This window comes from Pongo abelii, chromosome 4, assembly GCF_028885655.2.
Source record: "Pongo abelii isolate AG06213 chromosome 4, NHGRI_mPonAbe1-v2.0_pri, whole genome shotgun sequence".
NCBI classification, from domain to species: Eukaryota; Metazoa; Chordata; class Mammalia; order Primates; family Hominidae; genus Pongo; species Pongo abelii.
The window spans coordinates 16,945,777-16,972,205 of record NC_071989.2 but is presented as its reverse complement, the minus strand read 5'-3'; the positions used below and the strand labels follow the sequence as shown (position 1 = coordinate 16,972,205).

The window sequence follows — 26,429 nt, the reverse complement described above, 5'->3', positions numbered from 1 at the left end:
TGTGAGCGATGGGACATCTGTTTCAGAGAAGCCAAGAATAGTTTGGCTACTGCAGAAACCCAGCCGTGTGGCTCCAAAGTGTGATTAGTACCTATACATTTCAGCAGGGCAAAAACATTAATATTCTAGTTACAAGAAGAAAGTCCAATGAAAGGTTACTTCTGTACATGTACCCGTGTGCACAGGTGTGCATGGAACTCATGTATTTTAGAGTAGTAGGGGGAGTGAAAAAAATTAACAGGGACTAACTAAGAGAAGTGATTGAAGGATGGATCAATGGAGAATACGACAGAGAAAGTGGGGGTGGGCAGGAAATTCACAAATGAATGACATGAATCAATGACAAATGGTTGTGTTTTTTAGTTGACAAACAAGCTAAGCATCTGTGAGGTCTCTAAGAACTAAATGGTACTTTGAGTTCATGACCCTTTTACTGTTTGTTTCTATCCACTGTCTTATATAAAATCTTTTGAATGTTGTTTATCATGTGCTCTCCAAAGTCTTTCCTTCCCTCCTTACTCTTTGACTTAGTCTTTTGACTTAGTATTTTCCTTTTCCTGAGGACTCCAGATCATCTTGAATTGTGAATCCTAGAAAATAGCTTAATTTGCAAGTGATTGTGTGGAAAGAGGGGATATTAGTGAGTTATTGGCTCCCAGGCATAAATTAACCTGTTAAATATTGAGGGCAAAGGTTCCTGCTTGTTAGAAGAGTGTACAAGAGCAGTGGCTGCTAAAGAACGTCTTCCACACCATTGTGTGTTTGGGGCAGGCTGAATAATCCCATCCCCACCAAAGAAGTCCGTACCGTAACTCAGAACCTGTGAATACATGACCTCAGATGGCAGGAGGGACTTTGCAGATGGGATCAAGGATCTTGAGATGGGTGGATGATCCTGGAGTATCCAGGTGGCCCCATGTCATCACAAAGGTTCTTTTAGGAAGGAGGCAGATCAAAGAGAGACAATGCAAGGCTGCAGGCTGTGACTATGGAGCAAGGGACCATGAGTCAAGGAAAACAGGTGGCCCCTAGAAGCTGGAAGAAGCCAGGAGACACCATCTTCCCCAGAGCTTCTGAAAGGAATGCATCCCAGCCGACCCAGATTAGAGCCTGGCCACCAGAACTGCAAGATGATGAATTTTTGTGGTTTTCAGACACTAAATTTGTAATTTGTTACAACAGGAATAGGAAACTAATCTAGTATTTCTTATGATGTGAAAGAACCAGCTTTGATTTGGAAATGTAGAGGGCAATTTTTCCAACTCATGTCTCCATCTATGAAAGGATTGAAGTTTGACCCTGATTTGTGGGAGAGCTTATCCTGAAACAAGGAGGGCTAGAGTGACATGGGGTGGTGACATTTTTGGGAGGGAGCCAAGAATGGGCCTGGGAGAACGTCCTCACTGGGCAAGTAGAAATAAGCGGGTTTGATGAAAAATGAACCAATATGGCCAAGATAGTCAAGAAGAGTCATGAAGATGCCATGCTTGGAAGCCAGGGACAAACAGAGTTTTAAGGAGGCAGCGTTAACTGGGTTCTAAGAGCACTAGGGAAAATCACTGGATTGTATAAAAATGTTTTTGGAGGCCTTTATAAACAGTTCTCCATGTTTTTTGTTTATGTGTGTGGAGAAGGGGGGAAGAAGCTTTTTAGGAGTAAAAAACCAAATTCAAGGGCCTGAGGATGAGATGAGGGCTGAGAAAATGGAGGGTAGGTAGTGTGAATCACAGATTGGAAAATATTGCTGGTAAATTAATGGAGAAAAATGAAACAGTGACCGGGAAAAGGAGTAGCATGGTTTTTGTTGTTATTTTTAAAAATTGTGATAAAATGCATATAACATAAAATTTACCCTGAGTGACATTTTGTACGTTCACAAGGTGGTGCAACCATCACTACTGTCTAGTTCCAGAACATTTCCATCACCCCAAAAGGAAACCTGTAACTATTAAGCAGTCAATTCCCATATCCTCCTCCCTTCCGTTCCTGACAACCACTGCTTCCCCCTCTATGGATTTGCCCTATTCTAGATATTTCATATAAATGGAATCATGCAACATATGAATTAGCATAATATCTTCAAGGTTGACTCATGTTATAGCTCTTATCAGCACTCCATTCCTTTCCATGGCTGAATACTATTCCATCATTTGGATAGACCACATTTTGCTTTGTCATCAGTTGATGGACATTCAGGTTGTTCCCGTCTTTTGATTATTCTGAGTAGGGAGCAGCTTGGTTTTATTTTGTTTGGTTTTGTTTTCAAATTAGTGAGAGCTGACTCTGTAGGTGAAGGGGAAGAAACATGCAGCAGGGCTGGATGGCTTTTGTCCACCAGGCAGTGTTTTCTGCATGCAGACTGGCAGCTTGCAGGAGAGTCTGATCTGCCACAAGGGGGCAGAGTTATGTCTGGGGGACAGGTGGACTGGCAGATGATGGGCGTGGCTCATCATCCATAAATATTGGAAAATTGACGATAGCATTAAGTAACTGCAAATGCTGGAATGGCAGCTGGGGAAGTTGAATTCTAGGCACCATCAGTACCTCCAGCAGTGAGAGCATTGCTTCTAAGGGAGGAACCCAAGAACGTGCCCTTTATTTGACATTTAAATCATGTTTCCTTTAACGCTTTTTTTTTTTTTTTTTTAATTTTAAAGAGGAGGGACTATGCAGAAGGAAGGAAGTCGACATTATTATTTAGAGGTATTTGGTAAAAAGAGGAAAAGATACATGGTGTAGTATCCTCACTGGGGTGTCATGGTGTAGTATCCTCACTGGGGTGTATTGCATTATTACTCACGTGCTGTTTATTAGTTCTGTTGAAGGCTATTCTTACTTGTGCCTGTTTTTAATACCTGAACAACTGGGAGAGAGGACTTATAATCCTGCAGTCATTTGGCTTGTATTCTTGGAGAGTATTTTTAAACTATAACATTCAGAGCCATCTCATGTCACTTTAACGCCCGAGCAGTACTTTCACTATTTACTTCTCCTGGACTACAGACCTCAGATTTTGCATCATATTTTCACGAACACAGAAAATACATGTTCTAGATTGTTTTTGATGTTTTCCTTATTTTGGGGGGTCAGTTATTACAGTCTTTATTAAAATAAGTGATATTTTCAATCATGACTCAGGAGTCATCTGCTGTGGAATGAAAACTGAATTCCATAGCTTATTAAGCTGAACAACCTCAAGTCAGAACTACTGTTTATGTTGAATAAATTGCACATTTAAATACTTTTTTTCCCTGAGGCTAAGTTTGGATGAAATAATCTTGCTTCCAAGGGATTTTAATGGATGTATCATGCTTGGAATATGTAATGAAGACTCAGTAATTGAGAGAATGTCTAAATGGAACAGAAACTTGTATTTTTAAATTGAGAAATGGGTCTGAAATTGATCTAGGGGGTCAAAGTAGGACTATCCCAAGTTTTTATTAAACAGGAATAGAAAAGCCCACCCTTCTCCACAGTTTTACTTATATTAATATATGAGCAGTTCAATAAATACATAGGTGATTGAGATGGACCATTTCTACTTCCCTAGTGGAAATAGTGGGGGAAGTGATCCCAGTCTAAGGAGTTTGTGCTCTCTGTGTAGGGCACTTAGAAAGTTAGCTACACATTGCTTATAAATTTGTCTTGTTCTTTGATCAAGGCATGACAGTCCTCCAACAGTGAAGGAATACACAGCTTGTAGTAAATGAATTTCCTCAAGCTGGTTAGAATATGGGATTGATAATTTTATCAGTATCAGAAAGGTAGCTAAATTCAAGAGAAAGCTTTTCCTCTAAATACTGCCAGCTGATTTCTGGAATAGAAAAAAAGCTCTTCTCTGGTAAGCAAGTGATTTTGAGAAATAGGGTGAGGCTAGTGAGAAGATGATGAGGCTGCTTGGACAGGGTTTTCAGCTCTGCTACTGTGTCACTGACACTGCTGGTACCCACCACCTAGATTTTGCATGGCCTCTTGGCCTGGGATTCTCTTGATTTTAGTCTGCTCAGGCAGCCGTAACAGAATACCATAGATTGGGTGGATTAAATAACAGGTATTTATTTCTCACAGTTCTGCTAAGCAGTCCTGATCACGCTCCCCTCACCATCCTGGTGTCTGATTGATTATGGCTCCTCATTTATGTTATAGAAGGAGAGAATCTAGACAAAATAGTAAGGTGTATCTGTGTAAAATATTTTCAGTCAAGAAGGTTATAACACAGTATTCTCAAGATCCTTTACATTTTTCTTAATCAGCTCTTCATGGGAAACCAAACAGAAACCACATTAATAATGAATACATTATGACTCCCTCATTTGTTGTACTTTTCTTTTTATTGCATAAGGACTGAGTATGGCCAGGTATGGCTAGGTTACAGTAAACAAGCATAAAATCTCAGTGTCATACAATGCACATTTATTTCTTGCTTATGTTTCTGTGGATCAACTGGGGTTCAGCTGGTTTAGGCTGGACTTGGCTCTAAGATTTGGGTTGCATCCAAGCTTACTCCACAGTCTTTCAGCCTCATTGGACCAGAGGCTACTTAAAGTGTGTTATTCTCATGAACAAAGGCAGGAGGGGCATAAGAGCACAAACTCAGTAACTCAGGCACATTTCATGCCTCCACCTGCTGATAACCAGGAGGCTAAGCAAGTTACATGGCCAAGTCCAAAGCCAAGAAGGGAAAAATACCTTTGGCCACAAAAGGCCATGGTGAGAGTATGGATGTATAACACTACTATAAGAGAGTAAAGAAATGCGTCTTATAATTTAATCTGTTATTAATTTTTTTTACATTATTAGGTAGGAATTCTTTATTTCATAGAGTTGTGTGTTTTTATTTTGTATTTAGTGTCTTTCAAAGCTCTTGAGAATAGTTTTTGATGTGTAGATATATATATTTATGTACTTATAGGATATAAGCTTATAAGTCCAATCTCCCCATTTATTTTTAAAGATGGCTACTTTAAATACTTTTTGCTAACCCTCAGTGTTTTGTTGGTGTTGCTTGAATGTTTTTTTTACCATAATTGTTAATTTTATCCAGCATTATTTTCAAAGAATTTACTCAATACCTGATTATTTCTCCCTCTTTCAAAACCAGAACAGTTTTACCCACTAATAACATCAGATTATAAAATTGTTGGCAGATTTGACATTAAAATGGTATATGTGTGCGTGTTCACATATTCAGAGCTAAAGGGGTTTGTAAAACCTGCCGTTACATGACTGAACACATCATGTACCTTTATATTTATAGAAGGGCCTCATTGTACACATTGAAAGGGGAACTTGGAAGAATCAGATATATTTGGCAAAATCTCACACCTGTTTCTGCAGCCTAAATCAATGCTACTGAAACATAAGTTATTTATTTTTGGGTCATAAATTAAATTCCCATTGTTGCTAATACTCATGGTTTTCAACAAAAGTTAAGAGCGCCAACAGTTCCAGGCTCTGTGGGAAGATGGTTGAAAGGGAGTGTGGAATGTACCAAAGGTTTTATTTTTGTTTGGAAGAAACCAAATACCCCTGTTTTCTGTTCAGGAGTTCATTAGTCATCTATGTTTTCCCCGGATAAAATAGCTCTTATCTTGGGCCTGACTCTGAAATTCTTCCCTTGAATTTCTTGTGATATTTGTAATGGTATGAAACACTTTGGTTGTGAGTAGAGAAAGGAGGTGACACTTTCCACAGTCACCCTGTCAGTCTCTGACAAAGCTGCTGTTTTAGATTCCTGCTTAAACTTTGGGGCCACCTTCCCTGTAGGTGTCTTGAGCTGTAGACTTCCACCATTTATTAAATACCCGCTCTGCAGAAGGCAGACCCTGCTGGACCTGTAGAATGGTCCCTTGCATTGTGTCAAGATTTTGTTGTATTTCCGTTGACGTCAGAACATGGGGGAAAGATCTCTGATATCAGAGAGGTGGTAGAAATAACAAGAGAGTTGTCCATGGTTGGGCTTTGAAGCTGTGGAATTCACCTTTGAAGTAACTCTAAAGAGATTCTGTTGCTATTTGCTCTACATAAAGAGAAAGTCTGTGCCACCAGAATAAAAATAGCTGTAAGTATTACATCATCATCAGAAGTTTTCATTGGTTCATCAGGCCATGAAGGGAACAAGTCCATGGTTATATTTAGATAGATTTCTGTTTTGCTCATTGAAATGATGATTTTAAGACAAAGCAAGAAAAAAGGTAGGAGGGGGAGGGATGACTGAAGAAGGCCGCCACATTTATTTTGTACATACTGACTAATATTTCAAAATTGGAATTTGGCACCAATTTTTATTTGTATTGAATCAGCACCCTATTTTATTCCTGTTTTCTAACCACCTGTTATAAGCATAGTGTCTCCTATTTATACTATCACAGCATCTTTGGGGCAACATGTTGCTTCTAGTGACTTACTCTTTTCTAAAGTCAAACATTTATCTCAATAATATAAAATTTTGGCCCAGTGCCTTGGCTCATGCCTGTAATCCCAGCACTTTGGGAGGCCAAGGCAGGAGGATGGCTTGAGGCCAGGAGTCCCAGACCAGCCTGGGCAACATAGCAAGGCCAAGTTGCTACAAAAAATGAAAAATTAGCTTGGCATGGTGGTGCACCGCCTGTGGTTCCAGCTGCTTGGGAGGCTGAGGTGGGAGGATCACTCAAGCCCAGGAATTTGAGGCTGCAGTGAGCTGTGTTCATGTCAGTGTACTCCAGCCTAGGCAACAGACACAGACCCTGTGTAAGAAAAAAAAAAGATATAAAATTTCAAGATTTGTGCAGTGGAAAAACAGATATACCAAAGGAAATTGTTTTCTTTTTCATGTTTGTTTCTTTCTTAGGATTTCAATCATTGTGTCTCACCTCTTTGCTTTTTATGACTGGTGCAGGCATAAAATTGGGATTCTCTCATGGAAGGGGAAAGGGTTTAGCTCACATCTGCATGGCATGCTGCCTCTTGTTGTAACCCAGCACTGCCTCCCATCCAGCATGCCTTCTCCTTCCCTGGCTACCTGGAGTGACTGTGCTCAGTGCCCTGGAGGAGAAGCATCCTGGACACATGGAACAGTGGCTCTGAGGAGCTAATTTACCCTTCTTTCTGAGGAAGCTTCTGTGCTGACAACAGACAGAAATGCCCTCGGGCTAGCATAAATAAAGGAGGAATTATTATTTGGACTTGGGGCATCTTATGGAAGCTGAGAGAAAGAAATGCTAGGAACAGGAACCAAGACGTTCCCAGGAACAGAAGCAACTTAAAGCCTCCTAGGAATCAAAGGAAGCCGACAAGGAGCTTGGAGTCAAGTGAGGGGGCACCTAGGGAAGGGGAGGATAGTGGACGATGCTGCTGCTGCTGCTGATAAACTGTGAATTAACTGTCCTCTCTTAGTGCTTAGTATTTGCCAGGCACTGTGCTGAATGCTTTCTGCGTATTACCTAATTTATCCTCAAGACAATTCCATGAGGCAGGAATTAGCAGCCCCCTTTCAAAGACAAGGACACCAAAGCTTCCTTAAGGGACTTGGCCAGACTGATGGGTTTCACTCCTGCCTGTCTCCCCTCTAACACCAATGGGCTTCACCTCGGCATTCTACCATATCCCATATCAAACAGTACATATCTTTCCCCAGCACATAGCTTCTTAAACAGTATTTAGGAAAATAAAGGTATGGTTAGGAATTTCAAACAAGAATTTTAAAATGTTTTCATCACATTGCAAGAATGAGGAAGCAAGCAGAATTTGAGGATTGGAGCTGGAAGAGCTTGTAGGGGAACCCGAGCTGGAAGTAGCCCTGATTCACAGGACTCTCCACATACTGGAGAGGTGAGCTGTGCTTTTGCAACTGAAATGTGTTGCTTTGCTGTTGTTCAAAGCTTATTTTTAATTGATTTGAAGCCTGCTTTCCTCGCAAAATAAGGCTGTATTTTTAGTAAAATATATTTTCATATGTTGTCACATAAGCTAATTGTTTTCTTGGCATACATTTTGTTCGTATTTGTAAAAGAGTAAAACCTTAGGAGATAATGTGGCCCCAGTGGAAGAAACTTTGGAGTCTGAACATAGCAGTTCAGCATTCTAGGCCTCATTTTGCTTATTGGCTAAATCACAGTGAGTAGGCTTATTATAAAGCTGTGGTCATCAAGACAGTGCAGTAAATAGATCAGTGGAACAAAGTAGAGAGTCCAGAAATAGACTCACGCATGCATGACAACTAATTTCCAACAAAGGTTCAAAGGCAGCTCATTGGTAAAAGGATGGATCACCTTTCCAACTAATAGTTCTAGGAAAATTAAATACTGTATGCAAAAATATGAACTTTGATCCATCCCTTGTACCACATACAGAAATTAACTCAAAAGGGAACATGGGCCTAAATGTAAACCTAAATCCATAAACTCCTAGAAGAAAACACAGCTGAAAGTCTTCATAACCCCAGGTTAGGGAAAGATTTCTTAGATACAATATTATTGGGATGATCCACAAAAGAAAAATTTGATAGATTGGACTTGATCAAGATGACAAACCTTTGATGTTTAACTGACATAGCTAAGGGAATGAAAAGTCAAGGCATAGATGGGGAGAAAATATTTGTGAATCATGTATCTGATAAAATACGTTTTTCCAGAATGTATAAAGAACTATTAAAACTTGGCAATAGGCTGAGCATGGTGGCTCATGCCTGTGATCCCGGCACTTTGGGAGGCTGAGGCAGGCGGATCACCTGAGGTCAGGAGTTTGAGACCAGCTTGGCCAACGTGGCAAAACCCCGTCTCTACTAAAAGTACAAAAATTAGCTGGGTGTGGTGGTGGGCGCCTGTAATCCCAGCTACTCAGGAGGCTGAGGCAGAAGAATTGCTTGAACCCAGGAGGCGGAGGTTGCAGTGAGCCAAGATGGCGCCACTGCATGCCAGCCTGGGTGACAAGAGCGAGACTCCGTCTCCAAAAAAAAAACAAAAAAACCAAAAAAACAACTTGGCAATAAACAAACCCATAAAAAATCCAAAAGATTTAAACAGACACTTCAACAAAGAAAATAAACACATAAAAAGATGCTCAACATCATTAGTCAGTAAAGTGGCGAATTATAACCACAATGCGATACTACTATGCCGATTTGAATGGATGAAATGGGGAAAAGACTGACCATACCAAGTGTTAGTGAGGTTGTGGAGTGATTGGAACTCTTTTTATATATTGCTGGAGAGAATGAATATCAAATAGTATAACCATTTTCTCAAACAGTTTGGCAGTTTTTTTTTTTTTTTTTTTTTTGAGATGCTGTCTTTCTCTGTCGCCCAGGCTGCAGTGCAATGGCACGATCTCGGCTCACTGCAACCTCCGCCTCCTGGGTTCAAGTGATTCTCCTGCCTCAGCCTCCCAAGTAGCTGGGATTACAGGCGTGCACCACCACACCCGGCTAATTTTTGTATTTTTACTAGAGATGGGGTTTCATCATGTTAGCTAGACTGGTTTCGAACTCCTGACCTTACGTGATCAGCCCACCTCGGCCTCCCAAAGTGCTGGGATTACAGGCGTGAGTCACCTTGCCTGGCCCAGTTTGGCAGTTTTTTTAAAAAGATAAATATACAACTACCATGTGATTCAGCAACTTCGTCTCTTAGATATTTAGCTAAGAGAAATGAAAACAGGTCCACGTGTAAATGTTCACGGCAGCTTTGTTTGTAATAGCCGAAACTATCTGTCAGCAGATGTGAGTGCATAAATAAATTGTGGTATATCCATATGGCACAATACTGCTCAACAATAAAAGTGAGTGAATTATTGATACAAATAAAATAACATGAAAGAATCTCAAGGTAATTGTGCTGGATAAAAGAAGCCAGATAAAAAAGAGTACATCCTGTATGATTCCATTTGTATGAAATTCTAAAAGTGCAGACTAATCTACAGTGACAAAGCAGACCCGTTCTTGTCTTGGAAGGGAAGGCATGGTGCAGGGAAGCATTAAAAGGGGTACCAGAAAACTATGGGAGGTGATGGTGGTATTGATTATGTTGATTTTGGTGCTGGATTCATGGCTGTATACCTATGTCAAAAGTTATCAAACGTTAAACCTTATGCGCAGTTTATTGTAGGTCAGTTATACATCAATAAAGCAGATCCAGCGATGAGCACTAATACATGAATGAAAGCACCATAGAGGTAGTGGCTGTTCTGTTAAGAAGTCAGTAGGAGTTTCATGGAACTGTCTGCAGCTAATTCCAGAGCTAGTTCTGACATCCTTTCACATTGCTGAGACATCCCCTTTGACTTTTGAGAGTAATGTATTACATTTATTTATTTAATTTTTCTTTAAAGATGCCTTATAGATTCCTAGTACACAGATGGACAAGTGTAGATAGACCTGGATTATGAGCTCTGTTTACTTAGGGAATGGCTCTGGGCTGCATTGTTTGTATGTCATAAAAACAGAGACTGCGGTAGGTGGTTGGTTGGAGGAAAACAGGTTCTATTGACTATTGTGGGTTGGAGGAAAACAGGTCTATGACTGTCTTCCGTTTTTCAAAAGCCCTGTCACCAGCTACTGTTGTATACAGATGGGCAAATGACACACATACATGCTGTAACCTCCCCTTAGCTGAGAAGCCTTCAGGCAGAAGTCAGGTGAGGTATTGTTTTTGTTTGTTTTTCCTTAGAAAACTCTACCATTAAAGCTCCTGCCTTTACTAATCCGTGGTGACAGAGAGAGCAGTGGTGGCCTGTGGCTGCAGAGGGGCCTGAGATGAGGAGGGAGAGTGGGTGTATTTACAGTGGCTGTTGGAAATGTTCTGCATCTTAGTTGTGGTGATTTTAAGAGTGTAAACATCTTTCAAAACTCACCAACTTTCCTGCTTTAAATGTAGACAGTTTATTCTTTATCACATCTACCAAAATAAAGTTATTTTTCAGACTCCATGCCTTTCTGCCCTCAGCCTTAGAACATAGTGGCCCCTGAACACAGCTATAAATAAAATAATCACATTATTGCCTCCTGTGTAATTTCTCTTAGGAAACAAGACTAAAACCTCTTGTTTAGTTGTTTCAACCATAGATGTAGAGATTAGTTTTTATTTTTAAACCTGGATGTTATTTCTTTCTATCTGACCTTCTTTCCTTCCTTCCTTCCTTCCCTCTCTCTCATCTTGTCTCGTCCCGTCCCGTCCCGTCCCGTCCCGTCCCCGTCCCCGTCCCCGTCCCCGTCCCCGTCCCCGTCCCGTCCCGTCTCGTCTTGTCTCTCCTCTTCTTTCTTTTCTTTTCTTCTCTTCTTACTTTCTGATGGAGTCTCACTTTGTTGCCCAGGCTAGAGTTCAGTGGCATGTTCTTGGCTCACTGCAACCTTTGCCTCCTGGGTTCAAGGGATTCTCCTGCCTCAGCCTCCTGAGTAGCTGGGATTACAGGTGCCTGCCACCACGCCCAGCTGATTTTTGTATTTTTAGTAGAGACAGGGTTTCACCATATTGGCCAGGCTGGTCTCAAACTCCTGACCTTGAGATCCGCCACCTCTGCCTCCCAAAGTGCTGAGATTACAGGTGTGAGCCACTGCACCCATCTTCTATCTGTATTTCTAAGAGCAAAGTCAAATGTGAAATCGAGGCAGTTCGTTTTAGTGAATTGTCTTAGTCCATTTGGGCTGCAGTAACAAAATACCTTAGACTGGGTAATTCACAAACAATGGAAATTTATTGCTCACTGTTCCGGAGGCTGGGAAATCCAAGATCAAGGCACTGACAGTCAGTTGTGGGTTCCGCCCTCATGATTGAATCATTTCCCCAAAGACCCTGTCTTTTGGTCCTATCACACTGTATATTCAGTTCTAACATATGGATTTTGGAGGGACACAAACATTCAGACCATAGTACAAATTAAATATGACAGAAAGTGTGATTATTTGTTGTGTCTTCTGAAATGAGTAAGGTCTGGGGCAGTATGGCGACCAAGGTGGGATTCCTTCTGGAATCTCAAGCATAGTGATGGTGCTGGTGCGTAATAAATACTTGTTTACCTGTCAGTTGACTGAATCCATGCTTTTGCCCCATCTACTGGGCCTGAATAACCCATTAGACAACTATTCTACTCCCCAGTCCCCATGGTTAACATAGACATGGTGGAAAAGATGCATGGGAGAAATTAGCCAGCCACTGAACATGTCTTCATGATATGTCTCGCATCTCCTCTTCTTGTTGCCTTTGGTGCTGAGGTCCTTGGGAGGCCTGTGGCTGGCGTGAGGAAGACCTGTCGTTTCCTGTTTGGTTCTTCTGGGGATGGGTGAGCTAATGCATGTGGAGTGCCCAGCACCTGTGTTAGGATGGAATAGACACAATGTTCTCTTGCTCCTTCCTGTCCCTTTTATATAATCATCTGTTCATTCCAAATTACTCATTACCAAGTCTGCATCTTTCCCAGATTTGATTTTCTTACAGTGGTGAAGTGAATCATTCACTGGTATGTGTGTGAATTTCCAGAATCAGAGAGTTTGAGATTCTCAGTTTTTAAGATCCTTTCTGTAATAACTGAATTCATCGTGGAAAGGAATCCGTTACTTAGCCCTGCCCTGTATTTGCCAAAGGCGGATATTCCTGTGTGACATTAGCCCACTCATTGCTTTATCAGTTATTGACTTGATCAATGATTCTGGTCAATAAACAAGGCTAATAAGGATAATTGATTTGCTGTTAGGCAATTTATAAGTCCTTCAACTGCATCAATAGGATAGAGATCATTGCCATAGGAAATACAAACTGCTGTATAAAAGCCTGTTTTATTGGTAGTTTTTAGCAGGGGGATCCAGGCTTGGATTAAGAAATTCACTTTGGATTCCTAGATCTCCATCAAAAAGGGTTCCAAAAGTACTGATTTTGATAAATCTACTCACTGAGTGTCTGTATTCCTATCAGTAGCCAAACCCTTTGTCCTAACCAGAAAGCACTCAAGAATATAAATAAAATCATAGTAAGCTTTATATTTTAGAAGATTATTTTAACATGCACTTCCTTCAGGAGGAATTCTTATCTGTTCACTTAAAAATGTCATTTCCATTTTCTACACCAAGGCAATATTTAAAAAGAAAAGTTATTTTAAAACATGTCATTCAATTCAGTTATATTTGATAAGTGCAGAATTAAGTCCCAGCATTATTTGACATCTAAACATCTGGTGAATAAACTACTCATTAATTTTTGACAGTTTCTCAAAACATGTTCAAGGCAAGTCAAGGAAGTGATGATAGTGTCTGCTGACAGAGGCGTGAGATCTGCCCTTAGCAATAGTGAAGTCACATCACGGCCCCGGTACTGGGACAGTTGGCTTTCCTGGTGGTTGATTGGAAAGGACTGGGAGGCTCAGTTGCAGGAGCAAGCATGGGACAGCTTGTGCAGGGAGCTGGGCGGGAGGAGAGTGCCGAGCAGGAGGAGATGAGGCTGGGCAAGTTGGGATCAGGGGCTGTGTTTTGACCTTTCCTTGTCTCCTGGCTCGCTCCCACTGACCGGGCCCGGGATTACGAAACATGTTCTGGAAATTATTTCCAGAGGGCACACGTCCCTCTGGTGACAGCTTATTTCTGGATTCCCGGTGCAAATGCCTGGACTCTGATGACATTCAGGGGTGTGTTTCATGGCCCATCATCTGATTAGTCACTGAATTCTAAGGACTTTCCCTGCTGGCTTCGGGTCAGAGCACATGAGTGGAGAAGCAAAATAACTTGTTTACTTCCTCCAGGCTCATCTGAACAGGCCATAAAGGCAGGCCCTTCTTCCTCCCTCGGGTGGCCCCCTTTATGGATGTACCTCCCCATTTGGAAATGGAACACTCTGGTCCTTCCCAGGGAAATGGTCTCTAAGGCAGAGCTCTTAGAGGTGCCTTATACTGATGTCTGGGCTTTATGTCTGGAGAGATGACTTCAGTTACCTGAAAAATCTTGGAATGCAGAGTGAGTCTAACAGATTCCGACAGCCTAGCCTCAGTTTTATTTTGAATAAGAATGCGTTTATCCCAGCACTCTGGGAGGCCGAGGTGGGCAGATCATGAGGTCAGGAGATCGAGACCATCCTGGCTAACACAGTGAAACCCCATCTCTACTAAAAATACAAAAAATTAGCCGGGCGTTGTGGCAGACGCCTGTAGTCCCAGCCACTCGGGAGGCTGAGGCAGGAGAATGGCGTGAACCCAGGAGGCGGAGCTTGTGGTGAGCCGAGATCATGCCACTGCACTCCACCCTGGGCGACAGAGCAAGACTCCGTCTCAATTAAAAAAAATAAAAACAAAAACAAAACAAACAAACAAAAAACCAAAAAACAAAAAAATGAAAGAATGCGTTCTTCTTGATGCTAAGGTTATGTCTGTGACCCTACTGGCAAGGTACATGGTGTCTCAGTAGGTCTGTGGTTGCACTGAGAGGCAGGGACATCGTGGTTAAGGCAGACTTGAGTTAGGATCTCTGTGCCTTCCTGCGCTCATCTTTAAAATGGGTGTAGTAATAGAAGCATCGTGCAGAGCTTTGGGGAGGATTAAATGAGATCATGAATGTGTAGCATTTAATGCAGTCTCTGACACGTGGGCTGCATTCTGTTCACTTTAGTGGTCATCATTATTATCTGTTATCTTCATATTGTTTGAGAAGTCAAAGAGCCCCCAATTTGAAGCTACTTCCACACTAAGAACAAGACTCCAAGGGGAGCCAGGAGCGAGGACTAATCCTGCAGCTGCCTAGAGCAGTCACATCACAGGCGCCTTTTGTCCAAAGCCATCTCTTCATTTTTCCCCCTGATCGGTCGATCGGCTTGGTCTTCAGAGTTGGAGCCAGGCGCCATCTGCTCCCCGATTTAGCTGTGGCAGGTGGGGTGCGGTGGGGAGTTAGATTTCGGAGTCTCTTCCAAGACTGAGGGCTGCACTGCAGCTCTGGAAGTCTTGGTCTGATTGGGAACCCTGCTTGACTTCAGTGTTTGACCTTGCAGACATCATTTCTCTTCTGCAGGCCACAGTAAAATGAAGGGACTGAGCTAAGCTGATCCTAAGTTCCTTCCGCCACTAAAACTGTGATTCTGTGACTATACTGGAGAGCTGAGAATTCCTGCATCAAGTGGGCTTTCTTTGCCTGATATTCACTCCCAAAGCCATGGACCCTGCGTGCAGGGTGAGACTGGTCCCAGGCAGGGATGCCACTGTTCGCCTGTGGGTGAAGGGCACGCGTCTGAGAATGGTGCTGTGCTGCGTGCTGCATGCTGCGTGGTGCTGACCCTCTTTCTCCTGCCACCCCAACATCCATGCCTCATTTCATCCTTTCCTTTGTTTTGGGTGAGGACCGAGTATTGCTCTGTCCCCAGGCTGGAGTGCAGTGGTATGAACTTGGCTTACTGCAATTTCTGCCTCCTGAGTTCAAGCGATTCTCGTGCCTCAGTCTCCCAAGTGGCTGGGATTACAGGGGCGCACCATCACACCCAGCTAATTTTTGTATTTTTAGTAGAGACAGGGTTTTGCCATGTTGGCCGGACTGGCATCCTTTCCTTTAAAGAACTAACACCTTTGTTGGAATTGTGGCCAAATCCACACACCACACACCACACACTCCCAGTGCCCTGGCTTTGAGCTGCTGCAGATGTTTGCAGCTGGCAGCTGTGCTGAGCCTCGGTGGCATTTCCAGGCAGGAGAGGAGTTGTTCCCAGGGTCGGCTCTGAGCCTCACGCCTGCGGTTTCAACCCAGTTCTCTTTCTAAACAGGTACCTGGCCTGGGGCAAGTTACCCTCAAAGCCTCATTTCTCCACTTTTAATACATGAAAAATTCAATTTAATTGGGAGGTCGCAGTGTGGATTAAACATACAGAAACCTATCATGTGCTTGGTGCAGGGCCTGGCCCTTGGTCAAGGCTCCAAGAAGAGAGCAGCTCTTTGATTGCACAGCTGATGTACACAGACCCTCGTCTCGGTCAGGGAGGAGGCAGGCAGGGCGGGATTGGCATGGACTGGTCAGGGGAAGAGTAGAGAAGGGAAGTCAGCTGACACTGGACCTTTTGTGTGAAATCTCTGACGACGGGAGCTCTTGACATCCTGGGACTATGTTGACGTGAGGCATGGTGTAGGGCCACCCTCGGTCTTGGAGTATGTCTTCGCCACTCAGCTCATCTCTGGCAGCTCCCAAGCAAATTCATGTTGGAAAAACATCCTTTTAATCTGCCAAAATGCTGCTGCAAGACAAGAGTCTGAGATCTCAGGCATCCGTTGACTTTGGTGCCATTGACACCTTGTACTGATTTTCAGTCTTTTGGCAAAAAATGTTCCCACTCCATGATAATTTGTGATTTTTCCATTTGAAACAATCTGACACATCTGTGGAGTTAGTATTTCCTGTTGGATGGGAAGAGGGAATAAATGTCAGCATGTTGAGAAAATGAAATGGGAGATGCATGTTTGTCCTGCGTCCTGATGTCTCTTGGTGGCTCTTTGGGCAAGGAGTTAGAGTGTGTTGATGTGTTGGCATGTCGAGGTCCAGGGGTGAACCAGGCTGGCGATTCCTGCTTGGTGAGGTGATCTGCTTTTGCTGACTAATGGTCCTGTCACTCTCCTTGCTGCTGTGACTGATCAGATTCCTCATATTCACAGACGTAAACTTTGGGTTTTTATCAACACCGTCCAGCTTCAGAGCATTTTTGTGAGAGCTTCTCTCTGGGAATGTATCAGTGTGGGCTTCCTGCTTTCAAGGCCACCTCTAGGAAGAGGCAGTGTTCTTTCTTTGTAAAAGCTGGCCTGGAAATTCTGGTCAGTCCTAGCATTTGGATGGTTCATGCCAAGCCAGAGAAGTGAAGTAGGTGGGAGTTTATCTCTTCCTTCTTGGGGTGGGATAGAGGTGTTTTCCCAGGGAGATAAAAGGACTGGTCAGACTCTTGCTTTCTGTGTTACTGTGTGTGATTAGATCAGGCAGGTGCATGTCAGCCCAAGCCAGCGTGCACACAGTAGCTCCGGCTCCCACTCTGCGAAGGCAGCGTGCACACAGGAACCCCAGCTCCCTCTTTGTGAAGGCAGCGTGCACACGGTAGCTCCAGCTCCCACTCTGCGAAGGCAGCGTGCACACAGTAGCTCCAGCTCCCACTCTGTGAAGGCAGCGTGCACACAGTAGCTCCAGCTCCCACTCTGCGAAGGCAGCGTGCACACAGTAGCTCCAGCTCCCACTCTGCGAAGGCAGCATGCACACAGGAACCCCAGCTCCTACTTTGTGAAGGCAGCGTGCACACAGTAGCTCCAGCTCCCACTCTGCGAAGGCAGCATGCACACAGGAACCCCAGCTCCCACTCTGCGAAGGCAGCGTGCACACAGGAACCCCAGCTCCCACTCTGCGAAGGCAGCATGCACACGGTAGCTCCAGCTCCCACTCTGCGAAGGCAGCATGCACACAGGAACCCCAGCTCCTACTTTGTGAAGGCAGCGTGCACACAGGAACCCCAGCTCCCACTCTGCGAAGGCAGCATGCACACAGGAACTCCAGCTCCCACTTTGCGAAGGCAGCGTGCACGCAGGAATTCCAGCTCCCACTCTGTGAAGGCAGCGTGCATGCAGGAACCCTAGCTCCCACTCTGCGAAGGCAGCATGTATGGAGGAATTCCAGCTCCCACTTTGTGAAGGCAGCGTGCATGCAGTACTCCAGCTCCCACTTTGTGAAGGCCCCATGCACGCAGGAGCTCCAGCTCCCACTTTGTAAAGGCAGCGTGCACACAGGAGCTCCAGCTCCCACTTTGCGAAGGCAGGGTGCATGCAGTAGCTCCAGCTCCCACTTTGCGAAGGCAGCGTGCATGCGGGAACTCCAACTCCCACTTTGTGAAGGGCTCTCTTCACATGTGGTATCCTGGAAATCAATGAGCACACTCAGAGCTTGCAAGGATTGACCCCAACTGAACAGCCTGGGAGTGAGCGGATGGAAAATCTGTACATTTATAAAATATACAGTATGAAATAGAAATATCTTTGAGAGAGAGAGAAAAAAAAGTGACATAAGCATTCTGGTTTGAAATCTAATTTATTAGAATTCCAGCTTCTCATAGCAGCTTCTCATTGCTCTTAGCAAAATGGGTCTTTAAGTATGGATTTGTGTCTTCACTTGTTTAATGTCCAGCTTCTCCACCACTCTGGAAGCTCCATGAGGCAGACAGCATGTTTCTCTTATCTATCCCTGGACCTCTAGGGCCTACCTGTGTGCCTGGCACTTAATAAATGCTCAGTAAAAATGCTTGATGAATGAATGAGTGATTTGGTTTCTATTAAAGAGATCATTATTTACAGAAGAAGAAAAATGGCAGCAGAGACCTTTCCTTTCAGAAGTTTGGCAGGGATATACTGTCAAGGAAGCAATCCCAGGTACTAAGTATAATTCTGAGGGGGCTTCTATTCTTAGCAGATTAATAAAATAAAGGTGATGAGTCTCCCGTGGAAAGTGGCTAGTGAAAACTCAGAAAAGGAACATGGCAGCTGGCTGGGATTGAAGTGTGAATGTTGATATGAGTACAGAAATATCTGGGCTACCCCTTCTGATTCATTCACACATTATCACATGATTGCCTCGGCCTTGATAATGTCAGCTGAAATAAGCATGGTAATCTCTCCTCTCTACCCACTCTATATGTCCCCGCTCCCCAGCAAGGCTGGATGAGTGTGGAGCCCTCTGCACTTCAGGATGATAACCTTGGGAGCACCCCGTCTGGCCGATGCACACTGCTCCAGGCAATGGGAAGGGTACCTTGCATCTCAGTTCTTAGAGTACATGTTGACAATACGGTTCAAACAGCCAAAGCCTTAGCTACTCTGAACATACGCTGATGCTAGATTGGTTCGTTGTTTGTTTTTTAGTGACAGGGTCTTGCTCTGTCACCCAGGCTGGAGTGCAGTGGCGTGATGATAGCTCCCAACTTGGCCTCCCAAAATGCTGGGATTACAGGCGTGAGCCACCATGCCCAGCCAAGTTTTTTTGGTTGGTGAAATGTTCGTTATTGTAAATTGTGGATGTAGGGAAAATGTGTTATTTTTTTGGTTTCTTAGATCTCTCGAGGGACTTTCTAATGAAGGAGAATTTTCTGACTTAAAAGTCTGTGCCTTTCCAAAGTAGAAGCTGAGCTCCCTGGAAGCTGGGGTGTAGGCTCCTGACCTCACATTCCACCAACCACATGCATCTCACTAGAGTTTGCATTAGAAGCTGGCATTGAAAGAAGCAGGCTTAAAGGGATCTATTCTGGTGAGGTCGGTGGTGGACACATCCACTTTCCAAAATAGCAGTGGTGAAGGCTCTAGGCTGCCCAGCCATCTGGGGCTGCACCAGGTACTTCTACTGGTGTTTCTGGTAGATAAGTTCTGTGGTGTGATTTGGGTAACATTTATGACCCATTTGTGTTCTGGAGACAACGTGGGCTATGCTTTTGTGAATTCCTTTTCTGCTTGAACCAGCCAGAGTCAGTCTTATTTGCTACTGGGAACCCTGGTGGGTACTGTGGGTCACTCAAGCTCTAGAACCCATGGGGGTGTGAATTCTCACCATAATCACCCTGGGGCTCCCTTTGGGACCTCTGTTGGTTACCATAGAAAGTTCTTCTTCATTCCTGAGCATCACTTGATAAAGGGTTAGGCCAGGAGGCTGCTAGGTTGGTTTGCCTTTGGACATATTTCCTTCCCACTTAAAATATGGCATTTCTCCTGGGAGATGGAGAAGGATGGGGGTGGTCATTAGGCTCTTGGTCTAAGCAGTTAGGAGAATTTTAAATCATTAAGAGTTTTAAGTTCATATTATCAGACAGGCGTGGTGGCTCACGCCTGTAATCCCAGAACTTTGGGAGGCTGAGGTGGGTGGATCACAAGGTCAGGAGATCGAGACCATCCTGGCTAACACGGTGAAACCCCGTCTCTACTAAAAATACAAAAAATTAGCTGGGTGTGGTGGTGGGCACCTGTAGTCCCAGCTACTCGGGAGTCTGAGGCAGGAGAATGGCGTGAACCCAGGAGGCGGAGCTTGCAGTGAGCCGAGGTAGTGCCACTGCACTCCAGCCTGGGCGAGAGCTAGACTCTGTCTCAAAAAAAAGTTCATATTAACAACTGCTAAAGTATGCATTTTAATCTTTTGCAAATTCCATTCAACTCTAAAACCTAGAACCCAAGAAGAGCATTTACCTAGGGTTTTCTTCAGATCTTTATGAAGTGTCACATGTAATGAATTCAGGTAGCATATTATATAAATTCATGTTTTCATCTGTGTTGGGATTTGCAATTTATTTGAGGGATGAAATAATTCTTCTAAATTATCTATCTTCAAAGTTGTTATTTTTTTACATTTCACCATAGTCTTTTACATGAGCTACGTTACAGGAGTTGGAATAGTTTATAAAACAAAGATAATAATAAACAATGAAGGAAGCTTGCTTTCCCAAGACTGACTTACACCGTGCTCACTTAGACTTTAACTTTCTGTGAAGAATTCACACAATTATCTGACATGTACAGATGAACTGTGAAAGTTTCTTCACAAATATGCAGATAATAGCATCACACTTTGTCAAAATAAAAAGTGACATCTAGGTAATTGCCTTAATTTTTCCCTTTATTGTCTGCATGGAGAGCTAACATAATGTTAGCTGGAGTACAGTGGTGCAATCTCGGCTCACTACAACTTCTGCCTCCTGGGGTTCAAGCAATTCTCCTGCCTCAGCCTCCCAAGTAGCTGGGATTATAGGTGCGCGCCACCATACCCAGCAAATGTTTGCATTTTTAGTAGAGACAGGGTTTCACCATGTTGATCAGGCTGGTTTCAAACTCCTGACCTCGTGATCTGCCCACTTCAGCCTCCCAAAGTGCTGGGGTTACAGGCGTGAGCCACCACGCCCAGCCCAGTAAAACTTTTTGAACACTAGCAGCTAAGTTACGATGAGACTTCTGATGTTCTAGGAAACTGCACATCATACCCTTATCCTTAAAATACTTGAGTGGCAAAGAGGCTACTAAGATGTGATGTCACTGGGTCTCCACTGGATATCAAGACCTATTGTTTAATCTCAAAGTGTACCTTCCTGTGTCTGTCAGTTAAGGAAGGTTTCCAAGGCCAAGGAGATAATGGGTCCATTTCCATTTTCTCTATTCCAGCAATGTATGCACCTTAACAGGGTGGACACAGCCCTGTATGGGTCAGGCCATGCTCGGGATGCTCTCTCAACTCATACTGGTGTAAAGGAACCTTGCAATTAGAGTCAGGATAGATGGAGCAAAATTAGTTTGCTCACTGCATGTGTTGAGAAAGAGCAGCCAAACTCAGTGATGGTCACAGCCTAATTTGTTAAAGGAATCTCCTGTTTGATGCTTGGTGAGAAGAGCCTCCTGCTCCCTTCCGCTCCTTCTAGCCATCCCCTTCTCAGGTCCTCAGATGTGCCACGCATATCTTGCATCTGCCTGGAATTTCCCTCCCTTCCAAGCCCAATGTATCCTTTAACATAACAGAGGCACCCCTTCCCTGGGAGGCCTTTTCTGCCACCCCCCAGACCTCCAAGGCTGCCTCCTATGCTCATTCTGTGGATTTCTGTCTCACTCTGTACTTTCCCCCTTGTAATAGCCTGCATCACATTGCTCTGTCATTGCTTGTTGATTTATCTGTGTTCTCCGCCAGACTTAAGCTTGGTGACGACAGGGACCATTTCTAATCTTTACCCTCCTGACGCCTGGCCTGCAATTGGCAACAGTAAACAGTTGTTAAATGCATCAGTCATTTCACCAAACTATGTCATTAATAAGCATCTATGATGAGTCTAGAACTGTGCTGTGAGCAATGAGTGATTTGAGAGAAGAAAAACATAGCCCTGGCTCGGCCATTTATGAGCTCTGTAACCTTGGGCAAGGTTCCTACTTTGCCTCTCCCAACCTCAGTCCTTTTATCTGTGCTATAGGATAAGAATACTTTCTTCAAGACATTATAAAGATTATATAAAACAATAACACAAATGACTGGGTAAATAGTAAGCACACCTTAGCTACTGCTGTTATCTTTCATCAAGGGATGAACTGGCCAGAAGTAGTGAGGGATTAAAATGAAAGAATAGGAGATCTAAGAAATGTTTCCTGTCTACCTCCCTTCATCCTTCCTTCTTCTCCCCTTTTTCATTCGTCCATTTCTTCCTTATGTTGAAATTCTGATGAAAGTCAGAGAAAGATCATTATAACTGCAGAAAGCAACAAGGAAAATGTGTGATTAAATCTTATTTTGGAGTTGTTGTTTTTTTTTTGTTTTGAGACGGAGTCTTGCTCTGTCTCCCAGGCTGGAGGGCAGTGGGCCACTGCAACCTCCGCCTCCCGGGTTCAAGCAGTTCTCCTACCTCAGCCTCCTGAGTAGCTGGGATTACAAGTGCACGCCTCCATACCCAGCTAATTTTTGTATTTTTAGTAGAGACAGGGTTTTGCCATGTTGGTGAGGCTGGTCTCGAACTCCTGATCTCAGCTGATCCACCCATCTTGGCCTCCCAAAATGCTGGGATTACAGGCATGAGCCACTGCGCCCAGCCCTCAGGTGTTTTTAAAAAGCAGACACTTGAGTAAGATAGTCAGCATGCCAAGCACTGGTCTCAGTGTTTTGTGTATGATTACTTTCTCATCAGATCATCTATTTAAGCCACTTTATACACATTTACAGATATATTAAATCTCCACAACCCCTATATAATATGTAATTATTATCTCACTTTTACTGATCAGGAAACAAGCACAGAGAGGTTAAGTAACTTGCTTGAGATTGAACAGCCAGTAGGTGGTAGAGTCAGCATGAACACCCAGGCAGGCTGGCACCAGGGGTCGCTTGGCAGAAATGCCCCTGGGAGCACAAGTATGTGCCCAGCATAGTGAGAGGACTTGACACCAGAAACACTGCCCTTTAGCGGTTGGCTCTTCAGGCAAAGAGTTACAATCGCATGGAGAAGTGAATACAACTTGGAAACAGACAAGAGGCCTATAGCCAGGTTAGGTTCCCCGAAAGTGGACTATGAGATGGAGATGAGCATGCAAGGCATTTATTGGGATAAGCCTCTGGGAAGGGAGGAGCAGGCGTAAGAGTGAAGAGGGGGGAAATGGAGCTGCGATGTGGTCTGGCCTCCTGGGGTTGGGAGAACCATTCTTCAGTGATGTGGAGAGTAAAGGGTGCTGCTCTTTGGAAGCAGATCAAGCTACATCAGGCCCTGCTTAGACTTGAATTGCTGCTCATTGAAACAGAGAAGAAAACTAATCTGATGACCACTGTGCAGGATGAACCCAAATGGGAGAGCCTGAGCATGGTACTTATGTACCAAAAGGGCACCTAGGCTTAAATTTCACTTTCTACCCCCATTCCACGCTGGGTTGGACTGAAAAACACACACTGGTGCAATTAAGGATGTAAAAAAATTAACCAAACCAGCTGATATAGCTAAGAACTCAAGTAAGGCTAAGCTTGCTGTTGAACAGTGACGCAAAATCACCCCGGTGTGTCTTCGGTGGGATAGTGATCATATAAAATCAGATGTTGACATAGGAAAACAGTGTTTCTGATTTGTTAAATTACCACATTAACAGCAAGTGCTGCTGGTTTGATTTGCACCTGATATGATAAGAAGCTAATTATATGACAGGGCAACCCACGTGGCAGGGCAATTTCAGTCCTAGCAACACAATATTTATCTGGACAGCAAACAGTCAAGCTGCTAATTCAAGATGCAATCTTTTCCAGAAACTTAGCCAATGCGGTAAAAAACAACGTTCCCCATTCCTCACAGAGACACTCGCCAGGTCTAGGAAATAAACTATAACTTATTTTTTGGTCAACTACTGATTTAGAAATGATTTACTGATAATCTTTTGTAATAAGTGTTTTATATTAAATAGTCTCAAGTAAAAATGCGTGATCTATGATAGGCACCAAAACACAGAATCCCAGACTTTATTTGCATTTGTAGATTTTGGAAGGTAGAATCCCATACTTTATTTTTTATTTGTAGGTTTTATTTGATTATAAAAGGGAATACATAGGTGGTGGAATTTTTGAACATACCTAAAGTGAGAATCATAGAGATAATCATTGTTACTCTTGGGGTGTATAGTTTCTTCCAGATTTTGTTTGTTTGTTTTACTCAATTTCAAAATATGTAACATATTCTTTTATAACTTGTATGGTGTGTGTATGTGTGGGTGAGGGTATGTAAAATACAGCAGTTGGCAAATTATGGCCCACACTCATCTGTCTGCTTACTGCCTGTGGCTGCTTTGATGCCGCAATAGTAGGACTGAGTATTGTGACAGGCACTGTATGGCCCACAAAGCTGAACATAGTTCCTGTCTAGCCCTTTATAGAAAAGTTTCTCCATCCCCGTTTTAATATGTCCAGCAGTCCATGCCATCAGATGTTCTTCAGACATGTGCCTTGAAGGAGGATAGTGTTCACGTAAGTGGATCAAAGTTACATTTGACTTTACCTTGTCCCTTCTTGCACACATCCCGTCTGCTGGGAAACCCTCTTGGCTCTGTCTCCAGATGTGTCCCAGAACCCCCTACTCTCACCTGGGACAGATCTCACTCCTTCCTGGCCCCCTAATCTTTCTGTTGCTCCTGAAGAGGCTGGCCACCATGCCATCCAGAGATGACTCCTGTCCCAGGCAGGTGGAATATATACCCATCACAAGGTGAGCTTGAACCTGGGGTGACCGTCCCCTTTTCATTGCCGAGGTCCAGGTAAAGCTTGTCAATATAGGCTTCCAGGAATATAAATTTAAAGAGTCACATTTTTTTACTCATGTGAATTGTAATCTTTGTAAAATCACTGTTAATTTAGTTATGTTAACATATGTAAAAAAATCACATTGTATTTACATAATATGTTAATTTTGAAATGCTGCTTTTCCTACTTTATCTTTCTGCCAGGTTTATTGACACTAAGGCCACTTTTTGAATCTAACACATTTTCCAGAACACATTGTCTTCACTGCTAAGCTGTGATAGAGCATGTTTAAAAATTAGGGTCTCTGGCTGGGCGCGGTGGCTCACGCTTGTAATCCCAGCACTTTGGGAGGCCGAGGCCGGTGGATCATGAGGTCAGGAGATGGAGACCATCCTGGCTAACACGGTGAAACTCCGTCTCTACTAAAAATACAAAAAATTAGCCGGGCGTGGTGGCGGGTGCCTGTAGTCCCAGCTACTACTCGGGAGGCTGAGGCTGGAGAATGGCGTGAACCCGGGAGGCGGAGCTTGCAGTGAGCCGAGATTGTGCCACTGCACTCCAGTCTGGGCGACGGAGTGAGACTGCATCTCAAAAAAAAAAAAAAAAAAAAAATTAGAGTCCCTAGAAATTGTACTAAGCTATGGACAGCTATTTTGATCAGTCTTCATCACACAACCACTTACTATATTATTACAACCTTTTGAAGAAACTTTTGCAAGGCTATTTACAATGACACTTAGCCTTTGCAATTGTGAGGTCACACCCCCAGAAATAATTATGAGATCTGTAATAAACTTTCTTCTTCTTCTCTTTTTGATTATTCTTGTTATTATTATGATTTTTATCAATTCTCTCAGGCAACTTCTATGACATCTAAAAGGCTCCAAACTAGCATTGATGCCATTTCAGCCATTCTTCCTTCCCCAGAACTTCTAAATTCATAGAATGCATAGCCCTGGTGTTTTGTAAGATCACAAACACATGGCTACATCCTGTTTTTGAGAGATAACTTTAGGTAAAGTGAAGGAAAATTTTGCTTTGTGTTCAGATGTATAAGGTGAAATTTCAATTGCACACAGTGCTGTGAAGCCCTGCCCAGCGTGGCCCAGTCGGCCTGGAGGAGCAGGCTGACTTGGTGGTTTAGAGCTCCACCCTGGAGCCAGGTGGCCTAGGTTCAAATCCCAGTTCCCCAATTTACCAGCTCTGTGATTTTGGCCAAGTGACTTAGGTGCTTTGACCCCATCTCTAAGGTTTTCCAGGAAGCAAATTCTGAGGTCCACAAATTTAACAGGGGATACTCTTGGAATCATCAATGGGGAGGGAAGGTAAAGGAAGCAGCACTGGACGAGGGAGAGGCTGAGCTGTGATGCAGGCCCAACAAAGGCCTCAGCCCACACCTTGCAGAGTTGTCCCCAATTGCCACGAGGAGGCCAGTCTTTCGCACCCCTGTGCTGATCAGTCATTGGCTCACCCTAAGAAGAAGTGAGACATTGGGAGTGTTAGTTGTCTGCAGTAAAGACGGTACCCAAAAAGGACTAACAGCTGTGTGGCATCCTCTGCAGCACTCCTGCAGCTGGAGGAGTAAGCCCTTCATTCCCTAAGGGGGACCTGGTGGTGTGCATCACAGAACCCACCACGGGGGTGATAACAGTCCCTTTCTAATATTCTGTATTGAATATTTAAATATTCAATTAGAGATAGAATTAGAAATATTGAATATTTCTAATATTCTGATATTGATGATTATAATGGATTAAGA

General features: G+C 43.5%; 1 protein-coding gene across 5 annotated transcripts in view; it reads left to right on the top strand.

Moving 5' to 3' along the window:
* Nucleotides 1-26,429, top strand: part of RETREG1 (reticulophagy regulator 1) — a 150,707-nt gene that overhangs the window by 64,431 nt on the left and 59,847 nt on the right. The window lies entirely within an intron of this gene.